Consider the following 19,807-nt stretch of genomic DNA (forward strand, 5'->3'; position numbering starts at 1 on the left):
GTCATCAAAGTGGTATGAGCTTCAAGGTCATGTTTGGCTCCTCACTTTGTCGCTTCCTTCTGTACAAGGAGCCAATCATTGTGGTCCATACATTTGTCATCTCCAGTCTTGATTACTGCAATTCACTGTGTTTGAAGCTTAATATGAAGAAGATTCACAAGCTATACTTGGTACAGAATACAGCTGTGCACCATCTCCCTGGCTCAGTCTGCTGTGAGGACATCTGATCTGTACTCTTTGCTGGCTCATAGTTAGATTCTCGTGCCCGTTAAAAGCTATGGTTCTAATTTTCAAATTGATTTATGCTTCAAGCCTGTTACATTAAAAATCATATTTCAATTTATGAACCTCTGGCTACATCTACACTGGCATGATTTTCCGGAAATGCTTAAAACGGAACAGTTTTTCCGGAAAAGCGTCTGTGCCAATGTAGACGCGCTTTCCGCAAAAAAGCCCCGATCATCATTTTCGCGATCGGGGCTTTTTTGCGGAAAAGAAATCTGTGCTGTCTACACTGGCCCTTTTCCGGAACAGTTTTCCAGAAAAGGACTTTTGCCTGAACGGGAGCAGCATAGTTTTTCTGGAAAAGCACTGATGATTTTACAGTAGATCGTCAGTGCTTTTCCGGAAATTCAAGGGGCCAGTGTAGACATCTGGCAAGTTATTCCAGAAAAGCGGCTGATTTTCCGGAATAAGTGGCCAGTGTAGACACAGCGTCTGTGTCAACTGCACTCTTCTGGGACAATGCAAATCAGCTAGGGACTTAACTACTGCTATTGATTTCATGTGTAGGATGCTCAACATACAACTGGGATAAGTGGTGGTATATACCCCCTAATCTAGATTGATAAAATAGATTAATGTTTAAAGTTAGAAAAAAAGTTGTGAAATACTGGTAAATTCATATATAAAAATAATAAAAATGCTTTCCTTTGGTTGCTCCACGGGTCAAAATTTTATCTCTTTCCCCTGACATTTCCATAATTATCCTTTTTATACAACACATATTCCTCTTGACTTTACAATAATGTAGGGTTCCGTGAAAAACATGTTTGTGGAAAGTGTCATAAACACCATCAAGGGGAATATATGTTTTTCAGTTGAACACTTTAAATATCTCCTCCATTTGTTACCAAGTATTAATTAGGTTACAGAAAGTTCAGGTACCACAGAATTGTAGAATCCTGGGGCTAGAAAAGAGCTCAGGAGGTCATCAAGTCCAGCCCCCTACCCAAAGCAGGACCAATCCCAGCCAGGGCTTTGTCAAGCCGGGACTTAAAAACTTCTAGGGATGGCGTTTCAACCACCTCCCTAGGTAGCACATTCCAGTACTTCACCACCCTCCTAGTGAAATAGTTTTTCCTAATATCCAACATAGGCCTCCTTCACTGAAACTTGAGACCATTGCTCCTTGTTCTGCCATCCATTATTACTGAGAACAGCCTCTCTCCATCCTCTTTGGAACCTCCCTTCAGGAAGTTGAAGGCTGCTATCAAATCTCCCCTCACTCGTCTCTTCTGCAGACTAAATAAGCCCAAATCCCACAGCCTCTCCTCGTAGGTCATATGCTTCTGTCCCCTAATAATTTTGGTCGCCCTCTGCTGGACCTTCTCAAAAGTGTCTACATCCTTTCTATTGTGGAGGGCCCAGAACTGGATACAATACTCCAGATGTGGCCTCACCAATGCTGAAGAAAGGGGAGTAATAACTTCTCTAAATCTGCTGCAAATGCTCCTCCTAATGCATCCTAATATGCAATTACTCTTCAGAAGCTGTAAGAACACACTGTTGACTGGTATCCAGCTTCTCATGCACTGTAATCCCCATGTCCTTTTCTGCCAAACTGTTACTTAGCCAGTCAGTTCTTAGCCTGTAGCAATGCTTGAGATTCTTTCACCCCAAGTGTGGAACTCTGCACTTGTCCTTGTTGAAACTCATCAGATTTCTTTTAGCCCAAATCCTCCAATTTGTCTAGATTACTCTGGACCCTATCCCTACCATACAATGTATCTACCTCTCCCCCAATCTTAGTGTCATCCACAAACTTGCGGAGGGTGGAATCCATCCCTCATCCAGGGCATTAATAAAGATGTTGAATAAAACCAGCCCTAGAATCGATCCTTGGGGCATGCCGGTTGAAACCAACCATCAACTAGACATCGAGCCGTTGATCATTACCTGTTGAACCCGACAATCTAGCCATCTTTTCAGCCACCTTACAGTCCATTTATCGAATCCATACCTCCTTAATTTACTGGCAAGAATATTGTGGGAGACCATAATGTTATGCCCATACAAAGCACACGAGATCTTTTATAGGGGAGAAGGCAGCACGCCACATTTATTGAGATTACAACAGTTAGTATATGCTTTTCAGTCACCCACACATACACACACCATGCACACAGTCCTGCCAGTTGATATTATAGTTACCAGTCCAGATTCTGGATCAATCTATCAGAGGGGTAGCCGTGTTAGTCTGAATCTGCAAAAGCGACGAGGAGTCCTGTGGCACCTTATAGACTAACTGAAGTGTAGGAGCATAAGCTTTCGTGGGCAAAGACATGCATCTGACGAAGTGGGTCTTTGCCCACGAAAGCTTATGCTCCTACACTTCAGTTAGTCTATAAGGTGCCACAGGACTCCTCGTGGATCAATCTAGTGGCCAGAAAGATTTATTGCAGAGGGAAGCCAGGCTTTGTCGGTCACGATCCAATGTTCCTGGAGCTGGTGGCAAGATGAACCCAGAGTCCCAGGGCAAAGCATCCTGTTCTTTATAGTCCTTTTTCTCTGTTGAAATCTATGGATTTTGCTGTGTCAGTTTGTGACCAGTTACTCCTTAATTGGTGTTATCTTTTGATGTTAACATTCCAAAACACCTCCGAGAGGGTCATCCCGTTCTGGACTGAGTTAATCGATTATCTTTAGGAGTGCCAGCCTCCACCTTAGGGTCATCAATCTGCCCTTCCTTAATCATGGATGTGCGTTGATGGTTCTCTGGTGTCGATAAATCTCATTAAATTTCTTCATCCCTTCTCTCTTAATCATCTGTTTTTAACTATGGCCTTCACACCTTATCTTTTTCTGATGCATACATTCCTCATTCACACAGTCTTTTACAGAGAACTTCAAAGGTATACAAACAACAGTGTTTTATATTGAGCAATAAAAAAGAATTGTAAATTAAACCTTACTAAATCTTGTAATCAAACAGTTCACATTGTGGCCCAGGCCTTCCACATTCCTCTAATCTTATTAACATAGACACAATACAAGATCCTGTCTCTTACTTACTAAACCTTAAAACAAAGAAATGTATATTTAACTAAAGGGCCTAATGGTCTGTCCCTGCCTTAACATCAGTACAGACACTGTATAATAATAATAATAATAATAACAATAACAATAATAATAATAAAACACGTTTCTATATAAGTAATCTTTCGTCTGTTTTATTATTGGTGAGTTTTTCTAGGATCAATTGTTCAATGCTGTCTCTTTTTAAATAATGTTCCTGAGAGTGATGTGTGTGAAGCATATTATGATGGTAGAGAGAATGGTTATATTAATAGGAAACACAATGTGTTGGGTTGTTCCAAGTTTGTATTTTTACTGTGCACTTTTTTTGCACAGCTCAGAAGCAGATGTGTGTTTAAGGTAAGGGTTTACAACTCCTTTTGATTATGGGATATACATGGCAATAGGATCAGAACAAAACCGCCTCAAGCTTTTTTTTTTTTTCCTCAGTCTTCCAAGGTAAATCAAATATGTAGATGACATTTAGAAGTGGCAGGAATGATATTTCAATAATCATGCATGTCTATACTTTACATATCTTTAAAATACTGTTCTTTGAGTAGAAGCCAAATAATTAGGGCTTTTTGCTTTGTTTGTTTGAAATAATGCAGATATATTTTATTTTAGGAATTCATGAAATCAAAGTTATGTACACATCTGTTGAAAAGCTGTTAAAAATTGCCTGGCAGAAACATTTTGTATACAGTCAGCTGTCTTGCTGATTGCATTTTAAGAGAATGCTTCCCTGCGCTGATGACATTCAGTTTCCTAATTCGCTTTTAATAAGGCAATCCTTGTCTGAGATTTATTTCCTTAAGATAATGAAATAGGATTACTGAGGAATTAACAGCAATGCCATTAACATTTTTTTCTTTTGGTATCACCTCATGTTTTCTGTTAGAAAGTAACGAGATTTATTTTTCCTAGACGAGGGCAATATATGCAAGAACTGACGAACAACAGATGAGAACTTAATTCTTTGGTGAAATTAAGACACTGATGTATTTGAGGTATGTATGATTTATAAATCATATAATATTTTTCAGTATTTCTGCTTTTGTTAAAAATAATTTTATCTGGTTTTGAACATTTGCTTTTAATCACATCTTCTGAAGGTATACATGTAAGCTTCACTTTAGGGTATGGTGAGAAAACTTTTTTGGGTCCACAGAAAAATCAGTCAGTGGCCACACATAAGTGAAAAGAAAAACAAAACAAAACCCTCATTCATGTGGCCCCTAACTGGGGAGAAAGGCATTCCCTCGCATACCAGAACCTAGAGGGGGGCAGGCTAGTAATTTTATATGCTCCATCCTCATGAGAAACAACCAGGGGCTAGAGCACCAGCACAGGTTCCCCAATGCTGTGGTGAAGCCCTGAACCTCAGGGGCCAGATCCAGGCAAGTCAGGTGCCACATCTGGCCCCCAGGGCTTAGGTTCCCCACCCTTGTTTTAGGGGAAGCCCAGAATCATTCGTGCAAGTATGCATGCATTTTTCTCCTTGTATTTGATATTGTTAAGCTATTTAGAAATCTATTTCTGTTTTATCTACATACAATAAAGCATCAATAGCAAGCTGTCTATGGAGGCTAGTTATATCCAGATAAAACCTTGTCACTAATGAGTCTACCCTGTTTCTAAACATTTTATTTGCAACTATTTTCCGTGTGCCTGGTTGAAGCAATAGGAATTCTAAAACAGGATGGTATTTAAATGTTCTGAAGGAAATCATAAACATTTTTCAGATTGTGTTGCAAGCTTATATTCAGGATATTAGCGTTGTCTCTACAGTGCATTCTTGCGTTTAGTGGCTCCAAGTGACATTTACCAGTTCAATGTCAAAATAAAATAGTTTGTAAGTAAATTCTATATAGGTTAATAGGTGTTCAGGGGGTAGACCACAAAAGGCAATCAGTAAGTATGGAGGCCAATGGGGGCTGTGATGAGAAAATCCAGAATCTACTATAAAAGGAATTAAAATTGTATGATTAGCCCTGTTGCTAAGATGTCAGAAGTAGTTCTGATTTCTGTGGGTTTGATTCAACCTATGTAAATTTCACCTACGAAGTTTATAGTGAATATATTCATCCACTTGGTCCTAATATAAAGATTCTTATACACATACAGACAGTTATCAGCACACTCAACAAACTCCATTTTACAGCAAAAAAAATAGATTCAGTCCTGGTCTTACTGCTGTCACTTGCTAGGCTTGAGCAGAGGAATTGCACCCGAAAAGGACCTAAACAGTTATATGAGAAACAACATAAATATGCAGGTGATGGTTAGAAAGACGACTTCCCAAAGACATTGTAATGTAATAGAAGACTGTTTTCTGGGCTGGAACCCATTTCTTTCCCCTCCTCCATTGGCAACCCCAGTTCTCCCTTCCATTGAATAGCTCAAAGAGCCAAACTGACAATGTCAGAAACACTGAGTTTTCCCAAATAGCAATTTTCAGGCTGTGCCAAGTGTTATTTCTTCAATCTTTATGTTTTCAGGTCTGAATTATAAACCACCTCTCTTCTATTGGTGTTCTCCAAAAGTTGAGATAAGCTGATGTGTGCTTGATGGCAGGTTATTTTTGAGAAACTTTTACCAGCTGCTGAACTCATGGCTTTATAAATTGGTCTCTGTAGCCCAGCCCAAGACTTTTGACCGATGGGCCTCATTTGTTACTAAAGCCTTAACTTGAGGAGGTTGATTGGACAGATTTGGTAGTCTGTTAGAGGTGAGAATTTTGTTGCGTTCTTTAAAATGTATTTTGTACCATAAATCCCTAGCTGACATTGGCTCAGTTTTGTTAATTGCTGTTTTTATGTCATTAATATTATGGAATGTTTTGAAGATGCGTGTAAGAAAAAATGGAACACATTTTATACATCAAGACAAATAAATGAAAATAATATCTCATTTCCTAACATTATCTGGATCTCAGGGTACGTCTACACTGCAACACTATTTCAAAATAACTAGCACTATTCCAAAATAATTTAGTCTGTGTCTCACAGCAGGCAGTTATTTCAAAATAGTGTCCAAATACTGTCAAGCTGGACGACTTCTTACTCTGACTCCTGTAACCCTCATTGTACAAGGAATAAGGGAAGTCAGAGGAAGAGTGCTCTATTTCTAAATAAGTGCTGTGTAGACCATCTCTATTTCGAAATAAGATACGCAATTGATGTAGCTCAATTTGCCTAGCTTATTTGAAGTTAAGCCCTGCAGTGTAGAAACACCCCTAGATGTTTATTGATCATTCTAGCGTTTATAACCATAGATTGGTCTCTTTCAATGACTTCTCTTTCTTTCTTCTTGGATGAACCAATATTTGAAAATATTTTTGAAGTGACAGAGAGAACCCAGAGAATGGATATAGATGTCACACATTCTCACATAATTCTAAGTCAGTTATCATGTCCAACATTCCTATGGGTTTCTTAAAGGAACTAACATTACTTCAGGGGGTAGCCGAGTTAGTCTGTTACAGAAAAAAACAACAATTGGTCTGGGAGAACTTTATAGACTAACAAAACTGTAGATGGTATCCTGAGCTTTCGTGGGCACAGCCCACTTCTTCAGATGACCGGTCAACTGAAGAAGTAGGCTGTGCCCATGAAAGCTCAGGATACCATCTACAGTTTTGTTAGTCTATAAAGTGCTCCCAGAACAATTGTAGTTTTTAACTTATTACTGTATCTTTCACAACCAACCAAATATTTGTTGGCTTTACTAGAATAATATTCCAATCCAATTGAAACTGCCTCCATTAGCTAATCCCATTGCTAATTTTATATAATTGCAACTATTTTGACCCCTCTACTTTCCCATGTTTCTTTTCTAGTTTTTGTTAGTTTTAAAATAATTAATGGATACCACATAAGAAAACAGAATTAAGCAAGTAGGAAAGAAAAATATTTATTCAGAGAACAAATGGATTTCCATTTTTGGGGTTGCTTTTTTGTCTGACTTAATTAGAGAATTCAGTGCTGCATTTCTGCATCCTTATTGACCATTTTGTTTTAGCTGTATTTGGTGGTGGGATGTTGCTATAGGCTTATATGATTTGGCTTGGAGGAAGGAGAAAGACAGTGATACTGAGATGGCCAATCTTTTGGGTAGAGGACTAGAATGCTAATGAGCTGTGGTCGTGATGAATCAGGGTGAGAGCAGGTAGTCATGAGAGAACAAAACAAATGAGATCTTAAGTTAAGAGTGTTGTGAGGAGCCAGGTCAGATTTGGTGGTGATATCTGGTGCTTATGATGCTGGAGGTAATGAAAGGGATCAGAATAAATGTAAAGCAGAACAAATGTGAGGAACAGAGGTGCCAGATACTCAATCAAAAGGGCTGTATGCACAGATGCTGATTTGTGGGGGACTCTAGGGAATTTCTAACATAGGAGAAGTTGTAGGCTATTTCAAAGTCATTGCTTCTGATAGGGAAAATGGTAGTGAGGATATTTGTCAAGGTCTTGCAATTCATAACTTCAGGTGAGAAGAAATCTTTAATATTTACCGTCAGTAAATAGTACTGTACTGTGGTTAATGAGATCTACATTTTTATCACAAAAGCAAAGTCCATTCTAGTTCTTGTTTACCTCCACCGATCCATCCTCCTTTCCACACATAACAAAATAAGAATGAACTGGCCTTTTCATCACTCCTCAAAAGGAATAGTGTTCTGGCTGCTCAGGTAGATTTATATAACCAATCCTTCTTACAGATTGTGAAATTCAGGAACTTTCTGCCCCTTAGAAGGTATCTGCAGCATCTATCATTTGTATGCCATTTTTCAGACTGCCAGTTTATGATTCGTCCTCTGTTTGCAGTATTTTCAAAATGTTCCTGAAACAGTTTGATAAGGGTCCAATGGAATTGCTACGAGAATGCAAGACAGTTCTCAAGTGTTTTAGGACTTCACCCAAAGCCCAGTGAAGCCCATGTAAAAAAAGATGCACTGTCCTCCAACGTTACAGCTCAGAGTGCTGCTACCCATGAAAATGGCGCTTTTCTGGAAAAAAAAATGTATTTCTTCTAAAGCATTGTCTTGTTCAGATGTATCCAAAGATTCTTCTTGAATAGTCTTTGGTAAGGTTGGGTATTTATGGAGAACCTTTTGACAAGATAAAGGTTTCCTTATTTTATATCTTCCCACATTTCATGTGCACAATTAGGTGTTAAGGGCTAAAATCTGGGCTGATTTATACCCTGTACATGGTCCCTGAATCCAGGATATATGTAATAAAAGTGAGCATAAGAAAAACCATACTGAGTCAGACTGACACCATCTTCTAACAGTGGGTAGTGCTAGTGTAAGCTGCCTGGCTCAGTCCTGGGCCTGAGACCTGTGCTCGGGTCCTTAAACAAGTGTCCAGTGGTCCCCTTTAAACCCAGGCTCTGAGTACAGGGCAGCGCAATCAATCAATACTGTCTCAGGTCTTAGGTATGGTGGGCAGGCAAACAAATAGCGATTCACAGTCTGTCAGCCCAAGCCCTGGTTCAGGGCAGGGCAGACAGACAGACAGAAAATAGAAAACTAGCAAGAAAGAAGGGGAGACTGCTACCCAGTGTGTGGAGTTGCAGGGGGGACACAGGCCCTCCCTACTTCACTGCATCCCAGCCCAGAGCCCTAACAATGGCAGCCCTGACTGCCACCAGGGTCAGCAGGGAACCAGCCCCACAAGATGCTGACACCCTGAAGTACAATGAGGCTATCCTGACTGTTCTTGGCTCCCCCGGGCCATTTCCTAACTCCCCCTCGGCCTCTGCCTGGCTCCATGGTGTTTGCAAGTTCTCAGGGTTGTCAGAGCCTGAACCCTCAAGTGGCGGTAAAAAGGTCTCCTCTTTGGGGTGAGGACCCGGTGGTCCAGGCAGTCCTCAGCCTCAGTAAAGTCTTCAGCAGCCTCCCAGCTCAGGACCTTAAGGTCAACTTTTATACTACTCACCCTGCCCCTTGGCTTCTGGGGAATTAAAGGAGCAGGACCAGACTCGGCCCACCCAGGTTTGGAGATAGGTTCTTCCCCCTCTGGGTCAGTAAGCAGCCACACCTGCTCACTACATCTAGGTGCCCCAAAGATAATAAACAGAACAGATAATCATCAAGGGTGTATCTAGACTTCAGGGTTTTGTGGACAAAAGTGGACTTTTGTCAACAAAACTATACCTGCGTATACACTACTGCCGAGTTATGTCAACATTAGTCGACAAAACATGGCAGTTTTGTCCACGGTGGTAAACCTCATTCTACGAGGAATAATGCCTTTTGTCAACAGAGTTCTGTCAACAAAAAGCATGATTGTATCCACACTGCTTTTTCAAAAGAGAGCATCTAGACTCTGTCGAAAAAGCAGCTTGCTTTGTCGACAGAACTGGCTGTAGTCTAAACGCTTTTTGTCAACAGAAGCTTTGTCGACAGTATCTGTCGACAAAGCCTCTGTCGACAAAAGCCTGTAGTCTAGATGTACCCCAAGTGATCCATCCCCAGACACCTATTCCCATCCTCTAGCAAACAGAAGCTAGGGACACTCCAGAGCATGGCTTTGCACATCAAGACACAGAAGGGTCTTAAGGCCTGATATACACTAGGGCTGTGTCTACACTGGCATGAATTTCCAGAAATGCTTAAAACAGAATAGTTTTCGTTATAAGTATTTCCGGAAAAAGAGTGTCTACATTGGCAGGCTGCTTTTCCAGAAAAGCCCTTTTTCCGGAAAAGCATCTGTGGCCAATGTAGACGCGCTTTTCCGGAAAAGAGCCCCGATCGTCATTTTCGTGATCGGGGCTTTTTTCCGGAAAAGACTACTGGGCTGTCTACACTGGCCCTTTTCTGGAACAGTGTTCCGGAATAAGGACTTATGCCCGAGCGGGAGCAGCGTAGCTTTTCTGGAATAGCGGCTGATTTTGTACAGTAGAGCGTCGTTGCTTTTCCGGAAATTCAAGGGCCAGTGTAGACAGCTCGCAGCTTATTCCGGAAAAGCGGCTGATTTTCTGGAATAAGTGGCCCAGTGTAGACACAGCCTAGGAGTTTAGGTCTAATTTAGCCACATAAGGTCAATTTTCTAAACAGAGGGTGTACATTACCAAGCCTGTTCCATTGACTTTAAGTGCTGCTGAAACCAATTTCAGTACTTTTGCTTTTCATAAGGAATAATGCAAAATTTGACAGTGCCTGGATGAATTCATAGTAGTGTAGATGCAGCATTGAGAAAGTTGACATTTTGGCCTCTGAAAGGCATCCCACAGTGCCCCACTGTGACAGCTCTGGCCAGAACTTACACCTTTACTGCTCTCCAGGGCTATCTCTACACTGCAAACAAATGAGAGCGCGATTTGCATATCTTCTGCCAATCCTTTTTGCAGAAGAGGTTTTGCTGCTAAAAAGCCCCGTGTAGACGGGGCCATTTGTTAGAAAAAAAAAACCTTTTTCACAAGATCCTGTGAACCTCATTTTATGAGGAATACTCCAGGGGCTCCCAGCAGTGCCATGTTAAGATAAAGGAGCTCAAGCAGTCCTATCACAAAACAAAGGAGGCAAATGAGTGGTCTGGTGCATCACTGCAAATATCAATAGCCAGCTGTATGCAATACTAGAGGGGCCCAACCAGCTTCCCAAGCCAGACTGTGGAATCTGGCAACGACACTCGGCAGTGGTATGGAGGACAGCATGGTAGTGGAGGAAGAGGAGGAGGAGGACAAAGAATGGCCAGCTGGTGAGCAGCGAGAGTCAAGAACTTTTCATCACTTTGGAGACAATCCCGTCCTTCCAGGATGTCTCACAGTTTGGCCCTTCTGGTGAGTTCACAATTTTTTTCTTATTACATGTGGGTTCGGACAATGGGGAATTAGGTGCAGCACGCTCTTTCTGCTTACACAGCGTGGGGGTCTTGGAACAGCTTGTCAACATGTCTGAAGATGGAGTGGGAGTTATGTCTGCACAGTTCCACGAAGCTCTCACATAGGAATTCTTTGATCCTTCTGAGAAGGTTTTTGGGGAGGCTACCCTTATGCCATCCTTCACAGTAGGACACTTTCTCATGCCAAGCCAGCAGTAAGCGGTCTATTGCTGCACAAAGCACTGCAGCATAAGGCCCAAATTCTGGCCACATTTAGTCACCAACAGCTTCCTATCACTCTGTTTGATTCAGAGAAAATGGATCTTTTGCATATCAAGCTGGATGAAGCAGGGGACACTATTAGCTCTGCCTTTGCTGCTAGCATGGCTTTAGCCATTGGCATCCCTTCCCTTCTTCCCTCCCACCTACAGGTGTCTGCAGGATAAGAAAATAGCACACTCCCAGGAAGTGGTGTGCGGCAAATATAGAGGAGCAAAGCCACATGAGCCAACACCCTGTCCCTGCCTTCTCCCTCCCACCTGTAGGACCATGCCCTGGAAGACTCCTTACCATGCCTGTGTCCAAAAAGTATGAGTCCAGGTGTTTCCTTAAGAACTCTGTTGTGTACCTGCTGTACAGTAGCCACTTTAAAGCATAACTTTGTCCTTATACAGAAGACATCTCCATTGTCTTTAGAAAGACCGTTGCTGTATATTAAGAGATCAAGTTTCAGGCTACACAATACATCTCCTATAATTTGTATCTTTGTAACTTTTTGTTACAGCAGGAACATCAGGGAGGTTGCTGAATGCTCCCTCAGCTCCAGCAGTTGTCCGGCTCACACAAATACACATGCAAAAACAGACAAGGGAAGACATGTTTAAGGAACAAAAGGAGTGGAAGAATAAGTTCCTGGAGGAGATGCCAGTGACAGGAGAGGATAGCAGAGCAGCAGGAGAGTATAGCAGAATGGTAGGAGAGGAAAGCATGCAGGGAATTGCAAGCAAAGCAACAGAAGAATGTATTTTTGCCCCTGGTGGGTGTGGTGGAGTGCCTGCCTGGAGGGGATCCTACTTGCCACCCTATGCAGAATAATTTTCCTTTCTCACCCAGTTCCATAGCTTTCACCCCCAGGGGCCTCAGGACACAGCAGGGGGTGGGGAATCAAGGGTATGCTCATACTCAACCTCCAAAGCCTCAGGAGGTAAAAGGCTGTCTTTCTCACATTTCTGATCCCCCCCCCTCACTCCTTCAGGTCCTACCATGGACTTCTTTTCTGTTCCTGCTGTCTTCCTTAAATAAAAATGCATGATCTCTGAACAACAGTTTCTATTTGCATTGCCGGGATGGGGAGGGCGATTACAGACAAACACACAAATGCAGGGGCACCTCATTGAGAGCAATGTGCATGACTCAAAATTTATAATACTTTTTTTCAAAGCTTCTGATTTGCATTGCCCTGCTCTGTGTTCTCTTTATTGGCCTCGTGCCTGGCTGCTCAAAATCTCTTGCTAAGTGTTCGGCCTCAGCCCTCTACCCTGCCAGATAACGTTCCCCATTGCTCTCACAAATATTATGGAACATGCAAATAAAGCCCGGCATATTTTAATCCCGCACTTCATTTGCAAGTTCGAATGACTACATTAGCCACCCTAGTTCGAACGAGGGTGGCTAGTGTAGACATACCCTCTGAGACTGAGATACTGCCTTGTCCTCTTCCTGGTGGAGTGACTTGTATATATTCTTGAAATAGTGCACCATTAGGCACACCAAAGTAGACATCAATAGCACAATACTTTGGTGCACAACGTAATCCAAAAAGGGGGCCATACTCGTTCTGCTATGGCTTCTACACAGGTAAACAGGGCCAAAACCCAGAATGCAAAGTGGCACAGGAATTGTGAAATAGCTACCCACAGTGCATCACTTTCAAAGTTGATGGCAGTCTCCCTAGTGAGGACATATTATTTCAACCATGTTTAATTCTTGCACACATGGGGACACAAACCTTTTACTTTACAAAATGGGGTGGCAAGAAATCAACCTTAATAAATTCAACCATATCTCATAGTGTAGACATGGCCTAACATTGTATACATTTATTTTAAATGCTATTCTATTTTAATAAATATATCAATTTAAATTTTATATGGTGTACATAAAGTATTGTAAAGATGGGCTAATATAAATTAAATAAAGGGAGTTGAAACTGCATACTGATGTCATTTTGCACAATCTCTGAAGAGACACATCTATTTTATACTTCTCTGATCACTATAACTTAGTTTTAATACAGTGCATACATATTATCATGTTCCTGTTCTGTTAATTTTAAACCTGTTCCAGTTGAGGGTCTTAGTGTCAGGATTATTGTTGGAGCTATGGAGGATATCCTACCAAATCCTACTACTTAGCTACTTCTGCTGCAGAATGAAAAACTAAATGCACTGCTTTGATTTAGAAACAGTAAGAATAGGCTGAATCCTACCCTGAAAGCTATAAAGCAAAGTGATGCTGAAGCCATAATGAACAAAATGAACAGCTTACTGGCACCTGCTTTGACAGGGGAAGATGCAAGAATGGAAATACATCATATTTCAAAAACTTGAAATTAAAACAAGTGGCTCCATCTACCAATCCAACATCAGAATTGTATATCCCAGACTGCTTTTTTTTCCTGGTTCATCTTTGAGGTGTAGCTAAACTTTAACACTGTGTTGGACTGAAGGTCCTATGAGTGATCTACTGAAACTAACAAATCTCACATGAGTTGTTTCTGTAGTTTGTTTCAAGTTCTTGGGGGTTTTTTTCCTCCTTCCTTTTCCCCTCCCCCCACCCCCTTCACAGAGTGAGTGTTGCGACTGGCAGGTGGAAGCTGTGAGCTTCTAATCAGGGTTTGAAATCTAGAAGCCTCTGCTCATTGGTTGAGCCTTAATCAGGGGGAGGGGCTATCAGGCAGTCCAGGGCTTTATAAAAGGAGTGAGTCAGCAACCAGGGAGCTTGCAAACAGGGGCTGTTAACAAGGAGTTTGGAGAGGGAGTTGGGAAGGAGGTGAGATACACTCGCCATTCGTTAAAATCTTTTCACTACACTTCTGCCCTTCAAGGATGTATTTAATTACAGGTGAGGAATCTCTCAGAAGGAAGCCAGGTAAGGATGGTGATAGGTCTGCTGTTGTTATCTACACTGCATGTGCCATGTTTGTTTTCCTCCCAGAAGACAGAAGGGATTTTATCTGCATAAGTGCACGCTGATCACCATTTTGGAAGAAAAATTAGAGGACTTGAGGGCCAAGTATCAACCTTACATTCTATCAGAGAGGATGAAGACTTCCTCGATAGAAGGCAGCATTTCATTCTGCAGGCACAGCAGGCTGAAGAGCCAGTCAGGGCAGTACAGGACAAGGAAGAGAAATGGCAGCATGAAACCTCTAGAAGGAGAAGAAGGCCAACTCAGGTATCCCCCATCCCTGTAGAGGTAAGTAACCGCTATCAGGCTCTCTCCACAGGCACTGTGGTGGAGAATGCTTTGGCAGGGACCTCTTAGGGAAGAAATCAGAAGGGAACACCATCTAATGGAAGGCATGGGATACGTTGTCCTAGATATGGGGGTTCCATGACCACCACTCCCAAAAGAAGATACCACCCAAGAGGGACTGAGTCATCCATTTGCTGTCCAGACCTGCAATCTCGAGAATCCCTCTCTTACAGGGAGCTCGCATTCAGGAAGTGACCGAGAGTCTTACAAAAGTAATTAAACCTTCAGATCGCTACCCCTTCCTGCTTCTCCATGTGGGCCAAGAATGACCTTCAGCGGGTTACAGCAGATTATGTATCACTGGGAAGAAGGATCAAGGAATTTGAAGCACACGTGGTGTTCTTGTCCATCCTTCCTGTTGAAGAAAAAGGTCCAGGGAGGGATCGTCGAATTGAGGAAGTAAAGGCATGATTACTCAGATGGTGTCAGAGAGAGGGTTTTGGTTTTTTCGACTATGGGACTCTGTTACAGGCACAAGGATTGTTAGGAAGAGATGGGATCCACCTAACCAAGAGAGGAAAGAGTATCTTCATGGGCAGGCTTGCAAACCTAGTGAGGAGGGCTTTAAACTAGGTTTGTTGGGGGATTGAGACCAAAGTTCTGAGTTAAGTGAGGAAGTTGGACACTGGGAAGAATCACAAGGAGAAACGAGCAACAAAGGAGGACACCTGATTCGGATAGAAAAGGTAGGGCGATCAACTAGTTATCTAAAGGTGTTTGTACACAAATGCGAGAAGCCTGAGAAACAAACAGGAAGAATTAGAAGCCCTGGCCCAGTCAAAGAACTATGATTTGATTGGAATCACGGAGACTTGGTGGGATGACTCACATAACTGGAGTATAAACTGTTCAGGAAAAACAGGCGGGGGAGAAAAAGAGGAGGAGTTGCATTGTATGTAAGAGAGCAGTATGATTACTCAGAGCTCCAGTATTTAGAGGGAGAAAAGACTGTTGAGAGTCTATGGGTTAAATTTAGAGATGGAAGCAACAGGGGTGATGTTGTTGGTGGTGTCTGCTATACACCACTGGATCAGATGGAGGAGGTAGATGAGGCTTTCTTTGGACAACTGAGAGAAGCTTCCAGATCGCAGGCCCTGGTTCTCATGAGGGACTTTAATTACCCTGACATCTGTTGGGAGACCAATACAGCAGTGCACAGACAATCCAGGAAGTTTGTGGAGAATGTTCAGGATAACTTCTTGCTACAAGTACTGAAGGAGCCAAACAGGGGCCATGCGCAGCGTGACCTGCTGCTCATAAACAGGGAGGAACTAATAGGGGAAGTAGAGCTATGTGACAAACTGGGAAGCAGTGATCATGAGATGGTAGATTTCAGGATCCTGAGTAAAGGAAGAAAGGAGAGTAGCAAAATACACACTCTGGACTTCAGAAAAGCAGACTTAGACTCCCGCAGAGAACTGATGGGCAGGATTCCCTGGGATGCTATGATGAAGGCAAAACGAGTCCAGGAGGAGCTGGCAGTATTTTAAAGAAGCCTTTTTGAAGGCACTGGAAGAAACCATCCCAATGCGCAGCAAGAAAAGCAAATAAGACCATAATAGACTGTGAAGAGCTTCAAAAAGATCTCACTAAACTAAGTGATTGGGCAACAAAATGGCAAATGAAATGTAATGTTGATAAATGTAAAATAATGCACATTGGAAAAAATAATCCCAACTATATGTACAATATAATGGGGACTATTATAGCTACAACTACGCAAGAGAGAGTTCTTGGAGTCATTGCGGATAGTTCTCTGAAGACATACACTCAGTGTGCAGCGACAGTCAAAAAAGGAAATAGAATATTAGGAATCTTTTAAAAAGAGATAGAGAATAAGACAGAAACTCTATATAAAACCATGGTACACCCACATCTTGAAAACAGCGTACAGTTGTGGTCACCCCATCTCAAAAAAGATATATTGGCATTGGAAAAGGTTCAGAAAAGGGCAACAAAAATGATTAGGGGTTTGGAAAGGGTCCCATATGAAGAGAGATTAAAAAAAGTGGACTTTTCAGTTTAGAAAAGAGGAGACTAAAGGGGGAATATTATAGAGGTCTATAAAATCATGACTGGTGTGGAAAAAGGGAATAAGGAAAAGTTATTTACATATTCCCACAATATAAGAACTAGAGGTCACCAAATGAAATTAATAGGCAGTAGGTTTAAAACAAACAAAAGGAAGTTTTTCTTCACTAAGGGCACAATCAGTCTGTGGAACTCCTTGCCAGAGGATGTGGCTAAGATAGGACTTTAACAGAGTTCAAAAAAGAGCTAGATAGATCCATAGAGGTTAGGTCCATCAATGGCTATTAACTTAGATGGGTGAGAATGGTTTGCCTCTGTTTCTCTGGAGGTGGGTGACAGGGGAGGGATCATGTGAGGATTACCTGTTGCAAGCCCTCCCTCTGCGGCATCTGGTTTTGGCCACTGTCGGCAGACAGGATACTGGGCTGGATGGACCATTGGTCTGAACCAGTATGGCTGTTCTTATGTTCTTATAAAAAGGTGGTAGTTCACCAGGGTTAGCTCCTGGTGGGCTGCTGCTGCTATATTTACCTGCACCTCCACAGGTATGGGTAATCGCAGCTCCCATTGGCTGGAAACGTCAATCTGTGGCCAATGGGAGCTATGATCCCTTATACCTATGGAGGCACAGGTAATTATAGTGATTATGAATTCCAACCAGGGGCTAAGTCTGGCAAAGTGGATCTGGCCCAGGAGCCGATATTTGTGCACCCTAGTATATAACTTGTTGTTACATGAGGGGAACCAGTGGACATGAGAAAACCTTGACATATCATCCTGTAAGTGGCCATCCTACTGGCTACCAGTGCTCAAATTTGGTTCAGGAATGAGCAAGAAGGTAGCTGCCTCCCAAAAGTTCCAGCCACATAGTAGTTTAGAGGCATAACACCAAGGTAGGCTCCACATTTAGTGTACTCCAATGAAGTATACTCCTGGACTTTAAACTAGGGCTGCTAGCTTCTCAGATGTATCAAGGAGAGGGGAGGCAGGAGCCGGTGTTTGTGGAGATCCAGCTTTTAAGCCAGCTCCCCATGAGCACCAGATCCCATTGAGACATCTCCACCCAGACCCCTGAGAGTGAGGGCAGGCAGGCAGGAGCCTGTCAGTACATGTGGGAAGCTGGCTTTCAAGCCAACTCTCCATGCATATCAGCTCCTGCAGAGCCACCAGCATTCCCCCACCCCCGCTCGGGGTTCTGCCTCTCTATCAGTGGCAGGCAGGAGACAATACTGGTGGGGAGCCATCTTTCTTGCCCTCATGCTGCCATCCTCAGAGGCAGCAGGGTTGTGGGGGGGGGAAGGAGGCAGGAGCCATTGCTCAGGGGGAGCCAGTACTGATACAGAGGCAGCAGCTTGCAGTGGCTCTCCACAAGTGAGGCCCGGAGAGCACTGGTCGCTGGCGTTGGAAAAGGTTCGGAAAACATGCAACTGATAAGATTTGGAGTGGTCACACAATTATTAAATTAAATGATGTCTAACATCCCTACTTCAGACCTTTCTGTTCTTTGAGGCATCCTGTGGAAATTCAGTAATAAAGGTTCCTCTGTGACCAGAAGAGCTAGAAAGTTGATTTTTGTTTCTCAATAAAGAGTCAAATGCTGCAGAAACAGATCAGTAATAGAAGTTCTCAATATCTGTGGATGAATTTTTAAATATGAGTTTTTTTAAATAATGTTTGGTACAACAGTACATGATACTGAGGTAACATGACAGATCTTTGCTCTGTACTTTAAGATGTTAAGGGGGGCAGGTTATTCAAAATCACTTATTACAGAAGGAAAACCTAACTATTGGTTGCAGAGGCAAAGAGTTTGCTCAATTATTGAGCCTGAAGTCCCCTCTTCCTTCCCCAGAGAGACAAAGATGGCAATAAAAAGTCCTACTTTATTTCTACAGAAGCCTGAATATATGTGCTTGGCTGGGTGAAGTCAATCCCACAGCACACTTCTTCTGCTATTCATGGTCCTCTGCTGGAATGGTCAAAAGCTTCAGAGGGATAGCCAAGTTAGTCTGTACAGGATAAACTTAAAAAACAACAAATGGTCTGATGGTACTTTATAGATTAACAAAACATGTGGATGGTATCATGAGCTTTCTTGGGCACAACCCACTTCTTCAGCTGACAGGAATATTAGAAGTCCAGAAGCTATTGGTCTATTTGTTGTTTTTTAAGATTTTGCTAAGTTGGTGTTTAGCAGGCCATTCAGAGCAGTGGCTTTTAGGGAATGTCTACACATCAGGGCTTAAGTTGAATTAAGCTATGCAACTTCAGCTACGTCAATTGTGTTGCTTAAGTCAAAATAGCTTAACTTGGCTTTAAGTGCTGTCGACACAGCAGGAAGTAAAACGAAGAACACTCTTCCTTCGACTTCCCTTACAAGAGTTGGAGTAAGAAGTCCTCCAGCGCAACATTATTTTGAAATAAAGGCTTGCTGTGTAGATGTGCTCTTTGTTATTTCAGAATTACATCAGTTATTAAAAAATAATGCTGCTGTGTAGACGTGCCCTTACTTAACAAGTCATAGAGATAAGTACAGAAGTTTGACACTGTCAGAGTTATTGCACCAGGCTCTCTTCAGTCTTTGCCACGCATCACTGTATAAGTTATGCGTGGCTCACTCTTTCAAATTTCACAGACAAGAAAGCTAGACAGTCATACTCATTTTGGTATCAATTGAACAGAAACCTCTGACTTAGTTGTGTAAATGAAGCACGAAAAGGAATTTAGCCAGATTTCTAGAGGGTCTCCCAAATTGTACTAATGCTCCATTAATTTTTTACTAGCCATTCTAATGGTTCCTCAAAAGTAAAGCCATGATTTTAGGGCATTTGTTATTCATCTTTGGCACTTATGGTTTCTAAGCAGTGCCAAAGTTATGCTGAAAGCTCATTTACAATCATTTCATTTAATAAACGGCACTCTCTATAATCAAACACAAAGTCATGTAATTTATTAATAGAAAAGAGAATTTAAATTAAAATTCCTGATTAGTACAAGAGCACTAACAGAACTCAAAAGGTTATACAAATTTTGTCCCTGTGTAAGGTAAATTACAAACCCACATTTATTGGAAGATTGGGCCAAAAGAAATCTGATAAGGTTCAACAAAGA

General features: G+C 42.0%; 2 protein-coding genes across 36 annotated transcripts in view; one reads left to right on the forward strand and one right to left on the reverse strand.

Moving 5' to 3' along the window:
* CDH18 (cadherin 18) overlaps nt 1–19,807 on the forward strand; it is a 1,055,536-nt gene that overhangs the window by 404,193 nt on the left and 631,536 nt on the right. For all 3 annotated transcript variants that reach the window (XM_075921433.1, XM_075921430.1, XM_075921429.1), the window contains one exon: nt 4,225–4,307. The gene's annotated coding sequence lies outside the window, so the exon portion shown is untranslated. The remainder of the gene's footprint in view (nt 1–4,224; nt 4,308–19,807) is intronic.
* Nucleotides 1–19,807, reverse strand: part of LOC106731726 (uncharacterized) — a 136,594-nt gene that overhangs the window by 36,328 nt on the left and 80,459 nt on the right. For 14 of the 33 annotated variants that reach the window (XR_012901763.1, XR_012901768.1, XR_012901767.1 and 11 more), the window contains 2 exons: nt 11,699–11,835; nt 8,270–8,409 (listed from right to left, as the gene is read on the reverse strand). The exons of 13 other annotated variants lie outside the window; for them this stretch is intronic. The gene's annotated coding sequence lies outside the window, so the exon portion shown is untranslated. Of the gene's footprint in view, nt 1–8,157; nt 8,410–11,698; nt 11,836–19,807 lie in introns of those variants that run through there. 6 more of the 33 variants (XR_012901780.1, XR_012901772.1, XR_012901777.1 and 3 more) reach the window with 5 other exon arrangements.

Source organism: Pelodiscus sinensis, chromosome 2 (genome assembly GCF_049634645.1).
Source record: "Pelodiscus sinensis isolate JC-2024 chromosome 2, ASM4963464v1, whole genome shotgun sequence".
NCBI lineage: Eukaryota > Metazoa > Chordata > Testudines > Trionychidae > Pelodiscus > Pelodiscus sinensis.